Source organism: Mastomys coucha, unplaced genomic scaffold, assembly GCF_008632895.1.
Source record: "Mastomys coucha isolate ucsf_1 unplaced genomic scaffold, UCSF_Mcou_1 pScaffold5, whole genome shotgun sequence".
Lineage (NCBI taxonomy): Eukaryota > Metazoa > Chordata > Mammalia > Rodentia > Muridae > Mastomys > Mastomys coucha.
The window spans coordinates 106,841,296-106,857,061 of NW_022196911.1; positions in this window are offsets into that span (position 1 = coordinate 106,841,296).

Consider the following 15,766-nt stretch of genomic DNA (forward strand, 5'->3'; position numbering starts at 1 on the left):
AGAATTGTTTTTGCTATTCTCGGTTATTTGCCTTTCCAGATGAATTTGAGAATTACTTTCATATCTTTGAAGAATTGTGCTGGGATTTTGATGGGGATTGCATTGAATGTATAGATTGCCTTTGGTAGGATGCCCATTTTTACTATGTTAATTCTGCCAATCCATGAGCATGGGGGATCTCTCCATTTTCTGAGATCTTCTTCGATTTCTTTCTTGAGAGACTTGAAGTTATTGCCATACAGGTCTTTTGCTTGTTTGGTTAGAGTTACCCCAAGATATTTTGTATTATTTGTGGCTATTGTGAAGGGAGTTGTTTTCCTAATTTCTTTCTCAGCCTGTTTATCCTTTGTATAAAGGAAGTCTACTTATTTATTTGAATTAATTTTATATCCGGCCACTTTACTGAAGTTGTTTATCAGCTGGAGAAGTTCTCTGGTAGAATTTTTGGGGTTGCTTATGTATACTATCATATCATCTGCAAATAGTGATACCTTTATTTCTTCTTTACCAATTTGTGTCCCCTTGATCTCTTTTTGTTGTCTTATTGTTCTAGCTAACACTTCGAGTACTATGTTGAATAGACATGGGGAGAGTGGGCATCCTTGTCTTGTCCCCGATTTCAGTAAGATTGCTTCAAATATGTCTCCATTTAATTCAATATTGCCTGTTGGTTTGTAGTACATTGCTTTTATTATGTTTAGGTATGGACCTTGAATTCCTGATCTTTCCAATACTTTTAACATGAAGGAGTGTTGAATTTTGTCAAATGCTTTTTCTGCACCTAAGGAGATGATCATGTTATTTTTTTCTTTGAGTTTGTTTATATAGTGGGTTATGTTAATGGATTTTCATATATTAAACCAACTTTGCATCCCTGGGATGAAGCTTAATTGATCATGGTGAATGATGGTTTTGATGTGTTCTTGGATTCAGTTTGCAAGAATTTTATTGAGTATTTTTGCATTGTTATTCATAAGCGAGATTGGTCTGAAGTTCTCTTTTTTGGTTAGGTCCTTGTGTGTGGTTTAGGTATCAGAGTAATTGTGACTTCATAGAACTAGTTAGGTACTATTCCTTCTGTTTCTATTTTATGGAATAGTTTGAGGAAAGCTGGTATCAGTCTTCTTTGAAGGTCTGGTAGAATTCTGCACTAAATCCATCTGGCCCTGGGCTTTTTTTGGTTGGGAAGTTTTTTATGAGTTCTTCTATTTCCCTGTGTAATATGGGCCTTTTTAGATAGTTTACCTGCTCTTGATTTAACCTTAGTATGTGGCATCTGTCTAGAAAACCATCCATTTCATCTAGATTTTCCAGTTTTGTTGAGTATAGATTTTATAGTAGGACCTGATGATTTTTTTTAATTTCTTCTGTTTCTGTTGTTATGTCTCCCTTTTCATTTTTGATTTTGTTAATTTGGATACCGCCTCTCTGCCCTTTAGTTAGTTTGGCTAGGGGTTTATCTATCTTGTTCTCTCAAAGAACCAGCTTTTGGTTTTGTTGATTCTTTGTTTTGTTTCTATTTGGTTGATTTCTGCCCTGAGTTTGACTATTTCCCGACTTCTACTTCTCTTGGGTGAGTTCGCTTTTTTTTTTTTGTTTGTTTGTTTTGTTTTGTTCTAGAGCTCTCATGTTTGCTGTTAAGTTGTTAGTGTAAGATCTCTCCAGTTTCTTTACCAGGGCACTTAGTGCTATGAACTTTCCTCTTACCACTCCTTTCATTATGTCCCATAAGTTTGGGTATGGTGTGTCAACATTTTCATTAAATTCCAGTAAGTATTTAATTTCTTTCTTTATTTCTTCCCAGACCAAATTGTCATTGAGTAAAGAATTGTTCAGTTTCCATGTGTATGTGGGCTTTCTGTAGTTTTTGTTCTTATTGTAGACCAGTCTTAGGCCATGGTGATCTGATAGGATGCATTAGGTATTATTGCAGTCTTCTTGTATCTGTTGAGGGTTGTTTTGTGACCAATTATATGGTTGATTTTGGAGAAGGTACCATGAGGTACTGAGAAGAAGGTGCATTCTGTATTCTTTTGTTTTAGGGTGAAATGTTCTATAGATATCTGTTAAATTCATTTGTTTCATAACCTGTCTTAGTTTCACTGTGTCTCTGTTTAGTTTCTGTTTGAATGACCTCTCCATTGATGAGAATGGGGTCTTGAAATCTCCCATTATTATTGTGTGGGGCTCAATGTGTGTTTTGAGTTTTAGTGAAGTTTCTTTTATGAATTTGGGTGCTCTTGCATTTGTGGCATAGATGTTCAGAATTGAGACTTTCTCTTGATGGATTTTCCCCTTGATGAATATGAAGTGTCCTTCTTCATCACACTTGATAACTTTTGGTTGAAAGTCTATTTTGTTGGATATTAGGATGGCAACTCCTGCTTGTTTCTTGGAACCATTTGCTTGGAAGACCTTTTTCCATCCTTTTACTCTGAGATGGTGCTTGTCTTTGTTATTGAGGTGTGTTTCTTGTATGCAGCAAAATGCTGGATCTTGTTTGTGTATCCAGCTTGTTTGCTTATGTATTTTCATAGGTGAATTGAGTTCATTAATATTGAGAGATATTAAAGAGAGATGACTGTTGGTTCCTCATATATTTGTTTTTGCAGGTGGCTTCATGTGTTTGTGGTTCTCTGCTTTTGACTTTGTTGTGAGATACTTAATATCTTGTCCTGGTGAAGGTATCTTCCTGTGTTGGAGTTTTCCCTCCATGATCCTTTGTAGGGCTGGGTTGGTAGATAGATACTGTTTGAATTTGGTTTTGTCCTAGAATATTTTGGTTTATTCATCTATGTTGATTGAGAGTTTTGTTGGGTCTGGTAGCCTGGGCTGGCATTTGTGTTCTGTTAGAGTCTGCATCACCTCTGACCAGGCTCTTCTGGCTTTCCTAATCTCTTTTGGGAAGTCTAGTGTAATTCTACCTTTGTATGTTACTTGGCCTTTTTCACTTGCAGCTTTTAATATTCTTTCTTTGCTCTGTGCATTTAGTGTTTTGATAATTATGTGATGAGAAGATTTTCTTTTCTTTTTGGTGTTCTATAGGCTTCTTTGATCTTTATGTCTATCTCTTTCTTTAGGTTGTGGAAGTTCTATGATTTTGTTGAAGACATTTTCAGGTCCTTTGAGCTGGGAATCTTCGTTCTTCTCTATTCTGATTATTCTTAGATTTGGTGTTTTTATTGTGTCCTAAATTTCCTGGATGCTTTGGGTTAGGAGTTTTTTATGTTTTAAACTTTCTTTGACAGTTGTGTCAATCTCTTCTACCATATCTTCTACACCTGAGATTCTCTCTTCTATCACTTGTATTCTGTTGATAATACTTAAATCTGTAATTCCTGACCTCTTTTCTGGGTTTTCCATTTCTAGGTTTGCCTCCATTTGTGTTTTCTTTATTGTTTCTACTTCCACTCTTAGGTCTTGGGTTGCTTTATTCAATTCCTTCACCTGTTTACCTATATTTCTTTCAGCGAGTTATTGACATCTTCCTTAAAGGACTCTACTGTCTTCATGAGATAGGATTTTAGGACAGATTCCTGATTTTCAGGTGTGTTGGTGTATTCAGGGCTTGCTGTGGTGGGAAAACTGGGTTCTGGTGATGCCCACGTGTTTTGGCTTCTGTTGCTTATGGTCTTGTGCTTACCTTTCACCATCTGGATATCCCTGGTGTTTGTTAGTCTGAGTGACTCTATGGAGTCTGCCTCTTTTGTCCCTGGGTTGCTTCAGGTCTCCTGGGAGGCTTGTGGCCCTGACTGTATCTGACCACCTGTGGGGCCTTTCAACTGGAGGCTCTTCACAGGAGCAGAGAAGCTGCTAATCTGTTGCCCTGGCTACAGCAGATCTCCTGGGAGGCCTTCAGACAACTGCTCTGAGTGCAGCCGGTCTTCTAGGATGGATCAGGATATGGACTTCATGGGAGCAGACCAACTAGTCGGCGAAGAAATGATGACAGAGACAGCACATGGAAGTACAGGATCTGAATGTATTTCTTTAAAATGGCATCAGACTTTTACAGTCATTGCAAAAGAGAAATGATAAATCTGGCAGCTCAGCAGTTGAGGTACATCTGAGGCCACCTGAAACACACTGGGTCTAAAGCAGCAGCCATCTCCTCTGGACTGGTGCTGCACACCCCCCCCCCCCCCCCCCCCCCCCCCCCCCCCCCCCGCCCAAGGGGACTGCGGACTTGGTATGGTATACAGAAAACAGGGTGAATGACAAAAGTCACATAGGCAGGTGACAGTCACATCAAGGTCAATAGGATCAGGTATCCAGGTGTGAAGCAGGTGGAAGAGCAGTGGTGCCCTCCCCACTGGGGCTATTTTGGTATTCCCATGCTAATTCTCTGGGTCTGCTGGAGGCAAGCACCAGGAAGTTCTGATCTAACAGTTCCTGCTAATGCCCTTCGATTACTCTCTAGTATGTAAAACAGTTCTGTCTTCTGTGGGACTGCCCTAAGAATTGTAACTATGTGCTTGACCTCTGTTGCTAACTCTGAGGACAACCTGTCTGATAAGGCAGATTCCTTGAGAGAAATTCCAAGCTAAGGACAGCTTGGAATTAAATTAGGATATGTTTGAATGTTGTGCTGGCCAGGAGACAATGCCTAATCTTAAGGTTAGCCATTTACGAATTATTTCTTGGGGTACCTTTATGCCTAAATAAAAGGGCATGTTGACAATTGGAAAGACTAATCTGGAACATGTCTGAGTTAGGAGATGCCACGACTGACTGAATATCCAGGAGGCACAAACTCTCTTTGAAGTCATAACGCTTCTTGCCCTTAATCAGGCTTTTACCCCCAATATTGCGGATTTTACTGGAGTAGATGAATGGGCATGGCAATGGAGTCTTCACGGGAGCAGACCAACTAAGGGTTGGGTGTGAATACTTTCATAATTGGCTGATTCCCTACAGGGCATGAATTATTTTAGCCTGTTAGTATCATGGAAAATTTTTCTTTCTCTGTCTACTATGGCACTTTTGGGTACAGCTGATTAGGTTGAATCTGTGGTCTTTTGAATCTGAAGTTCATTGCTCCAGACTCTTCAGAGTTTTCCTTGAGAAGTCAGATGTCATGCTGACGAGTTTTTGTTCCATTTCGACTAGTGCTTTCTTCTTTGCAGTTTTCCATACTCTTTCTTTGTTCTTTATGTTTAGTGTTTTAGTTCTAAGAGGCCACAAAGGAGTTTCTTTTCTGCTCCTGTCTATTTGGTGTTCCATGAGCTTCTTGTATCTATGAAGGTTTTCCTTTCCTTAGATATTTTTTGTGTGTGTTATGGGGCATCTTCTATGGTCCCATTGAAGATCGGGTCTATGTCACTAACCTGCTCTTCTCTTCTTTGTCTATAGTATGAAGATTTGCTTTTTTCCTGGTGACCCACAGTTCCTGCATGTTTATTTTGTGTGTTTTTCATATGTTTGCTTGAGTGCTCTAATTTCTCTACTTTACGTTTCAGTTCTGATATTCCATCTTCTCCTTAATATCTTCTACTTCAAAGGCCTAACCCTGAGTTTTCTCATTGGGTTATTGAGGTTTTCAATATTTTGGTTTTATCTTCACTTCAGTTTAAGTTCTTTTCAATATTCTTTTTATTGAATCCAGTTTTCAAATCCAGAATTATTTTCATCATTTAATTTGGACACATGTATGTTTGTCTTGGCCATCACTCAGACATTTGCCACTCTTTAAGTTGAACAATTTTTTTTTTTAATGCGTTCTTTAAACCCTTGAATTCCTTGACAAATTTTATGACTTTTTTTTTTTTTTTAAATCATCTGTTGTTCAAATATGTGACTTCCTCTGGAGAATGTTTCTATAACAATTTGGGATTTGGGGGTAGATGTACTGTGTTGTCTTCTCATATTATTTGTGTTTCTGTGACGTGACCTGCGCATGCAGACTTCTTTATTGCTTGTGTACCTGATGTGAGATTCTAGGCTGCATCTATGGAGCCAAAGGTTGGTTTTGTTTTTGTTGTTGCCCAAGCTTAATTGATTTCAGATCAGGTATGAGGAGCTGGTACATTAATCCTTCAGATACTCTGTGTTGATTTTTCATTGGAAGAACAGGGATGATTCTGGTTTGGTGTTGAGTAAAAGAACACACAAATAAGGCAAATATCTTGGTCTGCTGGGGCTGGTATATAAGCTGTGCCACTCCAGCTATGCCGGGTAAGTCTAAAGGTGGCCTGGGTGGGTCAGGATTGCAGATACTCACCTGGCTGAGCCAGTGTACAAGCTGGATGAGAGGGTTAGGCTGGTGGATCGGGACAGTGAGTCTGGATGAGGTTCAGGGACCCACTGGGTTTGGTTAGTGTGTCGATGTGGAACGTGGACTAGGACCAGAGGCTAGATATGGTGCAGATAGGCTAGACTTCAGGAGGACTTACCAGATTGGACCAGGACACAATATGTATGATCTGGGTGGGCTCAGTGTTTAGATATGGCTTGGACAGGCTATGACCAGGTAGACTCACCAGACTGGAGGCTCTGAATGATGTGAGCTGGTTAGAGTTAGGCAGAGTCATCCAACTAGGCTGAGAAATTGGTTCTGCTACTGGGGCCAGCCTTGGATGCTGTCAGCAGTACTGGCGGGCTACAATTTTTAAAAACGCGCAGTATTAGTGAATCGCAGAAAAATGAGATATATCTGTATTTCCCCAACTTAAATGGAAAAATCTTCCAGAAATGACTCGTTTTCTGTCCCTTTTATTTTGTGCTGATTTTATTTATATATTTCAAATGCACATTGACTTTTCAAATGTATCAAACTACGGTCTCCATCTGTTGTTCCTGATGAAGAGTGAGCCTGGCCCAGTGGGTTTGTGGCTTTCCTACTTGCTGTGAAGGTGTACATAACAGAAACCACTTAAAGGAGATACTTATTTTGGATTAGAGATTAAAGGATGTTAGATCAGGGTATACACTACTTCAAGTTACTCCATATTGCATGAAAACTGTGTTTTCTCAGGCTGTGCACTGCTCTGGGAGTTTCCATTTCACAAGCAGCTTTTGACTAAAATTTGAGGAAGAAATGTACGTGTAGCCTCTGGGTAGAGTTAGAAACTCTTTTCTCTGTTGGGTACCACCCATCCAACACAGACTGATAAATGACCTATTCCTGGGAGTAGAAGAGAGTAGCCCTATACATTTATTGGGACTGAATTGAGATGGGTGTGCTGAAATCATATCAGTGAATCAAAGCCCAAGAACTTATCAGACAAAGGATAGGGTGTAGCTCGCTCACTTCGGCACTATAAATGGCTGACTCCTAACTCTATGGAAACATGACCCCACAGCTGCCTGTCACCTGACGGATAATGTACATACCAAGGACTGGAAGGTAGAGAGGATGCCTGATGGCTCCTAGAGTCTCCTGCTGCTTCTATGGCCCTGTCATTGCTTGCCCATATGCCACCCTGGATACCTATTTTCCTCTCTGGACTTGGATTATAACTCACCGTTTCTTAACCTTAGACCCTGGTTTAGCCTTTCACCTCACAGTTGGGCTCACATTTTGTGTCCAAACTTAATTAAACTGGCAAAAGGTAGACTAACAGAGGAAAATCAAACAAGTTTTATTTGATGTTAGTATTTTTTACATGCATCAGGGATTCACAGAAAGGAAGTGAAAAAAATCATAGAGAAGTTAGACTTTGGGGCTTATAACCTATTTTAACAAAGGTCTATACCTTATGGAGAGGTAACTGGATGCGTTTGGGCTTTTAGGATGGAAAATTGTGGGAAGGTATGTATATGGGGAGAATTAGGGGCAAATCAATATTTGCATGAGAGTTCTCCTTTGTCTACAGGGTGTGCATTCTAGTATCCACAATGCATGCCCGAATCTATGAGTAGTGCTGAGTGTTATATATGCTATTTTTCTACATATACATCCCTATAGTAGATAAATTCAATGTATAAATTAGGTACAGGAAGTTACTGATAATCAATAGTCAAATGGAAAATTATAACACTAGATGGTTATAGAATGCCAGCATCTTTGTTTCCATGCTTTGTGGCCAACACTCAATAAAATAAATATCAACGCACAAACATTCCAACACCGTGGCAGCCGATTGTATAGCAGTGATGGCTACTGAGTGCTGAGCACACACATAAGTGTGCATGGTATGAGTACCTTGAGCAAGGGGAGAGTCACATCTTCGGCTATACAGAACCGATGATGTGGAGCCTGTTCACACAATCCAAATAGGATGTGCTATGGTTTGCATACGAAATGTGTCCCTAAGACTCGAGTGTTGAAAACTTGATTTATTGCAGCTAGTTCATATCAGTGGCAGAAGGCTAACAGAGACAAGGTCAAAGGTTATGAACCGATTATTTCTGAACTTTTCTATGTCATGCTTTGATTGTGGATGACTGAAACTCCAGAGAGCAAAGCTGCATACAGAGTATGGGAACTACTATGTAGAGCTATCAAGAGTGTCTCTGGTCTCTGCAATTGGCTTGTTTTCCTCTTCTCAGTGTGTGCAAGGGAGACATCTTAATAAGAGGAAATTTATGCTCTATGAGGAGAAAGATGGGGAGAGGAGAGAGTTTCTCAGTCACCTCCAGCTCAAAATAATCTCATGATAAATGGCACATTTGAGCTCCCTCACGGAAAAGTAGTCGTGTAGTAGGAGCCTTTATAAAGATTCTCCTAGAACTCATTCCTCTTTTGAACCTAGTAGCTAGACTTTAGAAGCAACTCTTCTGCATATTATCCAATGGCACTGAATGAGATGATCTGTCAAACAAAGGCAGGCAGGGAGTGACCTGAGAGAGTGACAACACTACCTACTTCCTTCTTCCACAGGTTCAGAGGATGCACCTCTTCCCCAGGCAACAGTTTGGAGCAGTTTCACTATTCTGACTCTCTCCCAACCTCCATCCTTCAGAACCTCTGAGGTGGGTGCTGAACTCTGGTGAGGGCTTACCTAGGATTTTCTAAAACGCTTGACTTGAGGAAATGTGGAAGCTAGGTGGCGCTGGCAACCACAGGCTGCACAAGAGCAGCCTCTGAACATGTCCTGTGTCCCAAGGCCACTAAAGTGAAAGCCTTCTAAGGGGTCTGGTCATAGACACAGGAAGGATGATTTGAACAAAGGAAAAATAAATACAGAAATTTAAATCCATCACTCCCAGACTGTCCAACATCACTCATATCTTCTGACTTAAAACTGAAAACCTATGAAGCACAATGCAGGCTTTTACGTATTTGTAAAGTCGACGACTCCTGGTCCTTTGCAATTCTAATATTCTGTTTGTTCTTTTGGTTTTGCAATCACGACTGACTCGGAATTCCACAGGAAAACCAGAGGCTCCAAAATAGCACTCGGAAGAGACTTTGGTTTTAGTCCCTTTTCCATTAATGCCTGTTTTCCACCAACCACATAACCTGTGCATTTGGAATATTTTCCCAATAGCACTGGCTTTCATAAACTGTACTGTCTGTCAGGAAATAAAACTGCCTTGGTGGAAAGACCAAAATTATGGCCGAGAACACAGGAACGTCAAACCAACCACTGACAACCTGCAGAATAGGGGACAGTGGTGTGGGCCACATCCGTCAGGCAGGTTCAATAGAAGGAGCAATTTCCAGCCATGTCATCTGCTTAAGTCATCACCCACAGAGTCAGCCTCAGCCTGGGAGAGAGTCTAATCCTATTAGCAGAAGATGAAGACATTTACGTCAGGGTGACATAAAAGTGCCATTCTGTTTTGTGAATGTGTATGAGATGTATTTTATGAAAAAGTCATATCAAGTCATAATTATGTAGACATTTAATAAATACTAATGATTGCAAATAATACTGGGGCAGAATAGGGAAGAGGTTGGAGGCAGGAATTCAGAGATTAATACATGAAGAGTGCCAACAGGAGGAAGACTAGAATTCTTTAGTCCACTAGGCTTCATTTAATCAAGGGATCATTCCCTTGAAACAGCCTGAGCCTCCTGTGAACATAGCAAAGGCAGACACTGTGTGAACAACCCATAAAAGGTCACAGAGCTACTCTCCTTAGCCCTTTAGCTTCTTGGAGCAGAGTTACTGCCATGCAGATCTGTTCAATCTGCCTACCCTTCTGGTTATGTTAATCTTAAAGATTTGAGGAGAAAGACCGTTGACCCAAATCATCACAAGTAAAAGAAGCTTTATTTATTCATATACATGGGCTGCCTCGCCCTAAGGCCGGGTTCAAGAGGCCAGCCTTGGACATGGGCGAGATAGATAAGAAATTTTTGTTTTTTGTTTTTAAGGATTTATTTATTTTTATTTTATGTGCATCGGTGTTTTGCCTGCCCATATGCTTGGAGGTGCCAGATCCTCTAGAATTGGAGCTATAGACAGTTGTGTCCCCATGTGGGTTGTGGTAATTAAACCCAGGTCATTTGGAAGAGCAGCCAGTGCTCTTAAACACTGAGCCATTGCTCCTGCCTCAAGAGTTTTTATAACTCAGGGGTAGGGGGATTCCAATTGGGGGACTTGGCAAATAGGTGGGGATGCAGGATCAGCATAACAAAGTGATCATAACAAGGTATCTTAAAAACCTTTTGACACAAAGATAGAGTTGCAAGATGGCCATACCAACTTTTTGAAACAAAGATATAGTTGCCATTTCCTGGAACAGGCAGTACAAAATGATGTGTAGTTAAGGTTACAGCCAGGGCAGAGCCAATCCTTGAGAAACAGACTTAGTACAAACAGGAGTTAACCTGGTTTGTCTTTACTATAAGATGGCTTTCAAATCTATGATGGAGGTTCTGAGTAGATGGTTCATTACTTACTCAGAAAAAAACTCAATATTTTTCTTTTTATTAACAGTGGAAAAATATTTTTTATTGTGCAGAATGGCTATCATGTGTTTTGATCAAAATGCATCCCCTAACTCCCTGCTTTCCAAATTCTCTAATACTCCTCCTATCTCTTTCCCTTCTAATTTTACATCATCTCTTTTAGATGATCCCTTCTTCACACCATCAGACTAGTCAGAATATCCAATGGGTGAGGGCCATTGGCATGAACAAGGTAGTCTATCAGGGTCTACATGCTAACAAACTGACTCTAATCTCTTCTAGCAGCCAGCAGCTGCCAAGACTGGTAGACACCGTCGCTGTGACATCATGTGTGCAATGTCCCTTTTGTGCCAAGAAAATGGTTTCCCTGAAGTTATCCGGCTACTTCTGGCTTTCACAGCCTTTCCCCCCCCCCTTCTTTAACACTTTATTTTATTGTCCCCTTTTAAAAACTAGAACATGCTTTCCTTAACGTTTTGGCCTTTCTTCCTCACTTTGCCTAAGCCATCTTGCTTTCCCTCCGCCCCTGTGCTATAGGGCTGCTTGCTGAAGATGCTGGACCCAAAGACATGGCTTTTTCGCTTACTCTTTTCTGTTCTCCTATTCTGGAAAGCTGAGATTCAAAGCTTGCCTGCTCTGTGGTTTTTCTCTTAAATTCTAATAAAATTGTCCTCGAGTTTTCTTTTGAGTTTGTCTGTAAATTCTTTCACCAGATGAGACTAACTCCTCACAAGGGAACCTAACCTTCTCCAGTAGCAGTCATGCATATCAAAATGGAAAAGTCCAGCAGGTTAACTTTGAAGAGATATGGAGCATAATTGTTGCCGAGTTGTTTGGTTCCTTCGGGCTGGACTTGGTCATTGGTATCTTGAGTTACATAAATGATTCAAGACCCTTACAAGACTGAGCCCATGAGCATCCATTCCCTGTGTCAGTAGGGGTGAAGGCTAATGAAGTTGAAGAAGACTTTGAAAGAGAGGGATGAGGAATGAATATAATCAAAATACATCCCACACATATATGAAGTTCTTGAAGTAAAAGTGGTGAACACCACTCTTTACTTATCACCTTTTCTGGGTCCTGGTGCAGCATATAGCAAGAACTCCAAGGCTAAGCTTTTGTGTGTATAGTCTTCAACATTCTGAAGATGTGAGAATCTCTGTCAGTTTGGCTCGGTGATGAGGAAGTTTATGAACTATTAAGCCAATGTTAGAGTGCCCACATTCGGTGGCTCACAATTGCCTGTAACTTCAGTTAAAGGGGGTCTGAAGCTTCTGACTTCCAGGGGTCTCCAGCACTAGCCTAGTGTACAAGACCAGGCACACACACATAATTAAAATTAATATAATAAATCTGAAAATAAAAATCCTAATAATGTATCTGTGTGCTTGAATGAAGCTGAAGTATTGACACAGGATGGTGGCAGAGACATACTGTTCTCCTCCTGTGTGTGCGTGCGTGCACATGTGTGCGTGTGTGTGTGCATGTGCGTATGTGTGTGCGTGTGTGCACATGTGTATATGTGTGCATGGATGTGTGTGTGTGTGTGGGTGTGCATGTGCATGTGCGTGTGTGTGTGTTTACTTTGTGGGCTCATGCTTTTGATGATTAAAGTAGCTTGTCAATAAGTGTTTTGCTTCAAGAACTGATCAAAGAATTTTAGGCGCTTTTAACTTTATTATTGATTCTCTAGAAAATACGTGCTCCGAGATTCAATACACAATTAAAGATTTTGAATGACTTGATGTCTTGATAAGTTATCACTCTTAAATACCCTAATATAGAATATGTAATAAAAACCTTTCTGATCAGTGTACTGGCACACACTTTTAATCTCAGTATTTAGGAGGCAGAGGCAGAGGCAGAGGCAGAGGCAGAGGCAGAGGCAGAGGCAGAGGCAGAGGCAGAGGCAGAGGCAGAGGCAGAGGCAGAGGCAGAGGCAGAGGCAGAGAGACAGAGGCAGAGGCAGAGGCAGAGGCAGAGGCAGAGGCAGAGGCAGAGGCAGTTGGATCTCGGGAATCTGAGGCTAGCCTGGTCCAGCTAGGGCTACTTAGTGAGATTTGGTTGAAAAAAAAAAAGCCTTCCCAGTTTCATTACACATGAAGAGATTTTTCATAAAACACACCCAGGTGTCTTACAAGTATTTATGAGTTGACGAAAAACTTCTATTTCTCCAAGCTCTATAACTTGGCATGGGGTAGAATCAGTTGTTGACACAACAATGCTCTTTTGGCAAAGGTGTTCTCAAACAGTTCATATTTAGAAATAGTCTCTTTATTTACACAAAATTTTATATTTAGAAGAGTTCAGGTGATGTGTACTTCCATATATGTTAGCTTTTGGAATTTCCAGAATTCCAACTGAGTAAAGCTGTGATTCAAACAATCTTGTGGATGTTTCTTTACATTAACTATGCTAAGGTAGCAGATAGAAAGTGATTTTTTCCCCTGAGAGATGTGTGGTATTCTTGATCTTTTTTTTTTTTTTTTTTTTTTTTTTTTTCTTATATAGACACACCAGAAGAGGGAGTCAGATCTCATTACGGATGGTTGTGAGCCACCATGTGGTTGCTGGGATTTGAACTCAGGACCTTTGGGAGAGCAGTCAGTGCTCTTACCCACTGAGCCATCTCAACAGCCCGCCACCTTACATTGATCTATCTTTCTCTAAAGGTAACTTATCTTCTCAAAGAACATGGTTCTTGTGTCTTCCCCAGAGCACTCTCTGGAAAGAGTTTTGCTTTTCTTCCAGGGGGACAGTCCTCGGGTGCAAGGAGCAGACAAGGGTGAGGAAGGCTGTACTCCTGTAATTCCTCAGTATCAGTCTGCATAGAGCTTCTGCAGAGGCCAGGTATCCTTGTCCTCCCGGAATGAATTCTATGGCTACATTATTAAATGTGAGCAGACCGTATCCTCCCCAAACCAGGCAGGGCAGAACCCGACTGGCACTTCTTCACATTGACATTATTGGCATTTAGGCCACATTCTCTTTTTTTAATGGGGACTGTCAATACATTTTCTGTTGCTATGACAGAATATCTGATGCTGGGGCAGTTTATGAAGGAAAAATAGATTCATGCTCATATTTCTTAAAGGGATCTGCAGGTGGCTAGTAGGGGCTCATCTGATGCCATAACATGTCAGATAACATCATATGAGAGAAAGAGATCTAAGAGTGTCATGTGGGTTATGTGCATAACTTTCTCCCTTTCATATTATATATGCTATATATAATATAAATAAAAGCATAGATATGTTAAACAGCTCTCATAAGACTTAATCTATCTCCACAGAATTAAGCTAGTATGTGGGAAGTATATTATCCCCTTCAAAGGCTCCACCTCCCAATATGGCCACAAAATTAGTCATCAAATTTTAACATGAGCTTTGGTAGGAATAAGCCACATGGAAACCATAGCAAGGACAATCCTATGCTTTGTTGGTTATTTCCTAGTATCCTAGCTCCTTGGTGGCAGTTACTAGCCACACAGCCTTCCCCTCATTAAAAAATTGTCTCTAATTGTTAAATGTTGGAGGGAGAGGTTGTTGCCTATTGAGTCTGACTAATTTATATCTTATGAGTTTTCTTCAGAAAGTCAATAAATGCTATTTATCAGCCACCCTTATTTAAGAGGCAACTTTCTTTTTTGTCTTTTTAAAGATTTATTTGTTTTTATTTCATGTTTATGGGTGTTTTGCTTGTATATGTGTCTTATACACCATGTGTGTGCAGTGCCAGTGGAAGTCAGAGGTGAGTGATAGATCTTTTGAACCAAAATTACAGATCATTGTGAGCTGCCATGTGGGTGCTGGGAATCAAACCTGGGTCCTCTGGAAGAGCAACCAATGCTCTTAACCACTGAGCCGTCTCTCTAACCCCAAGAAGGATCTCTCTTTAAAGCCGTTCTTAAATGATAATGAAGATCAGGCTGGAGCAATGCTCACCAGGAGCACTTGCAGCTCAAACATCAGAACCTGAGTTCAAATCCTCAGCACCCATGTAAAATGTGGGTGTGCACTGGTGATCACAGCACTGAGGCACAGATAGTGGACCATCACTGGGGAGGGATGTGTACTTGGCCAGCCAAACTAGATGAAAAATGGGAAGTTCAGGTTCAGTCAGAGACACATCCTTAAGGGGACAAGGTGAAGCGTAGTAGAATAGGATGTTGTTGTCCTCTGGCTCCTGTAAGTGCATAGAACTGCTGCAGGAACCTTCATATTCATGTGTACACATACCTACACATAACACACAGAGCACACGTGTGCGCGCGCGCACACACACACACACACACACACACTCACACACACATGCACACAGATAGATAGAGGCAGAGAGATTGGGAGAGAGAGATCTCATCCTCAGCATTATGCTCTCTCTCTATGTCACTTAAGGTTTAATATTGTAAACAATACATAGAACATAGAATCATAGCCTGAATTGATCTTTTTCCACCTGTGACTTGCTTGTGAGACTATTCATCATTATTTGGATGCACAGCTAGAAGCTATGCCATTCACTATTGTAAACAGATTTTTAATGAGTATTTATTGCTCTGAATTGGTAGTGGCATAGATGGTAAGAATGTAATATTTTAGACTAAAGAAAGGAAGACCAAGATAGTAGGTGATGGCTAGATATATAGATGTACAGCCTGGCAAATCAGAGAAATAGCCACATCATCAGCCTTCTAAGTAGATCAAAACACCCTTCAGAAATGAAAATTAGAGTATTTCATAGGTCATTTCTGAAGCTTGTCCAAAATCATAGGAGCAATATACAGAATTATATTTTCTGGAACCTGGGGAGTGGGGAATGGGCAATGGAGAGTTGGGTATAAAATTCAGCTATGAAAGATGAATAAGTTCTAAGGACTGCCCCAAATTGATATGAATTCAATATTGATGTCTTCAATATTGATATGATATTAAGTGGATAGATCTTTTATTTAGTGATATCACAAGT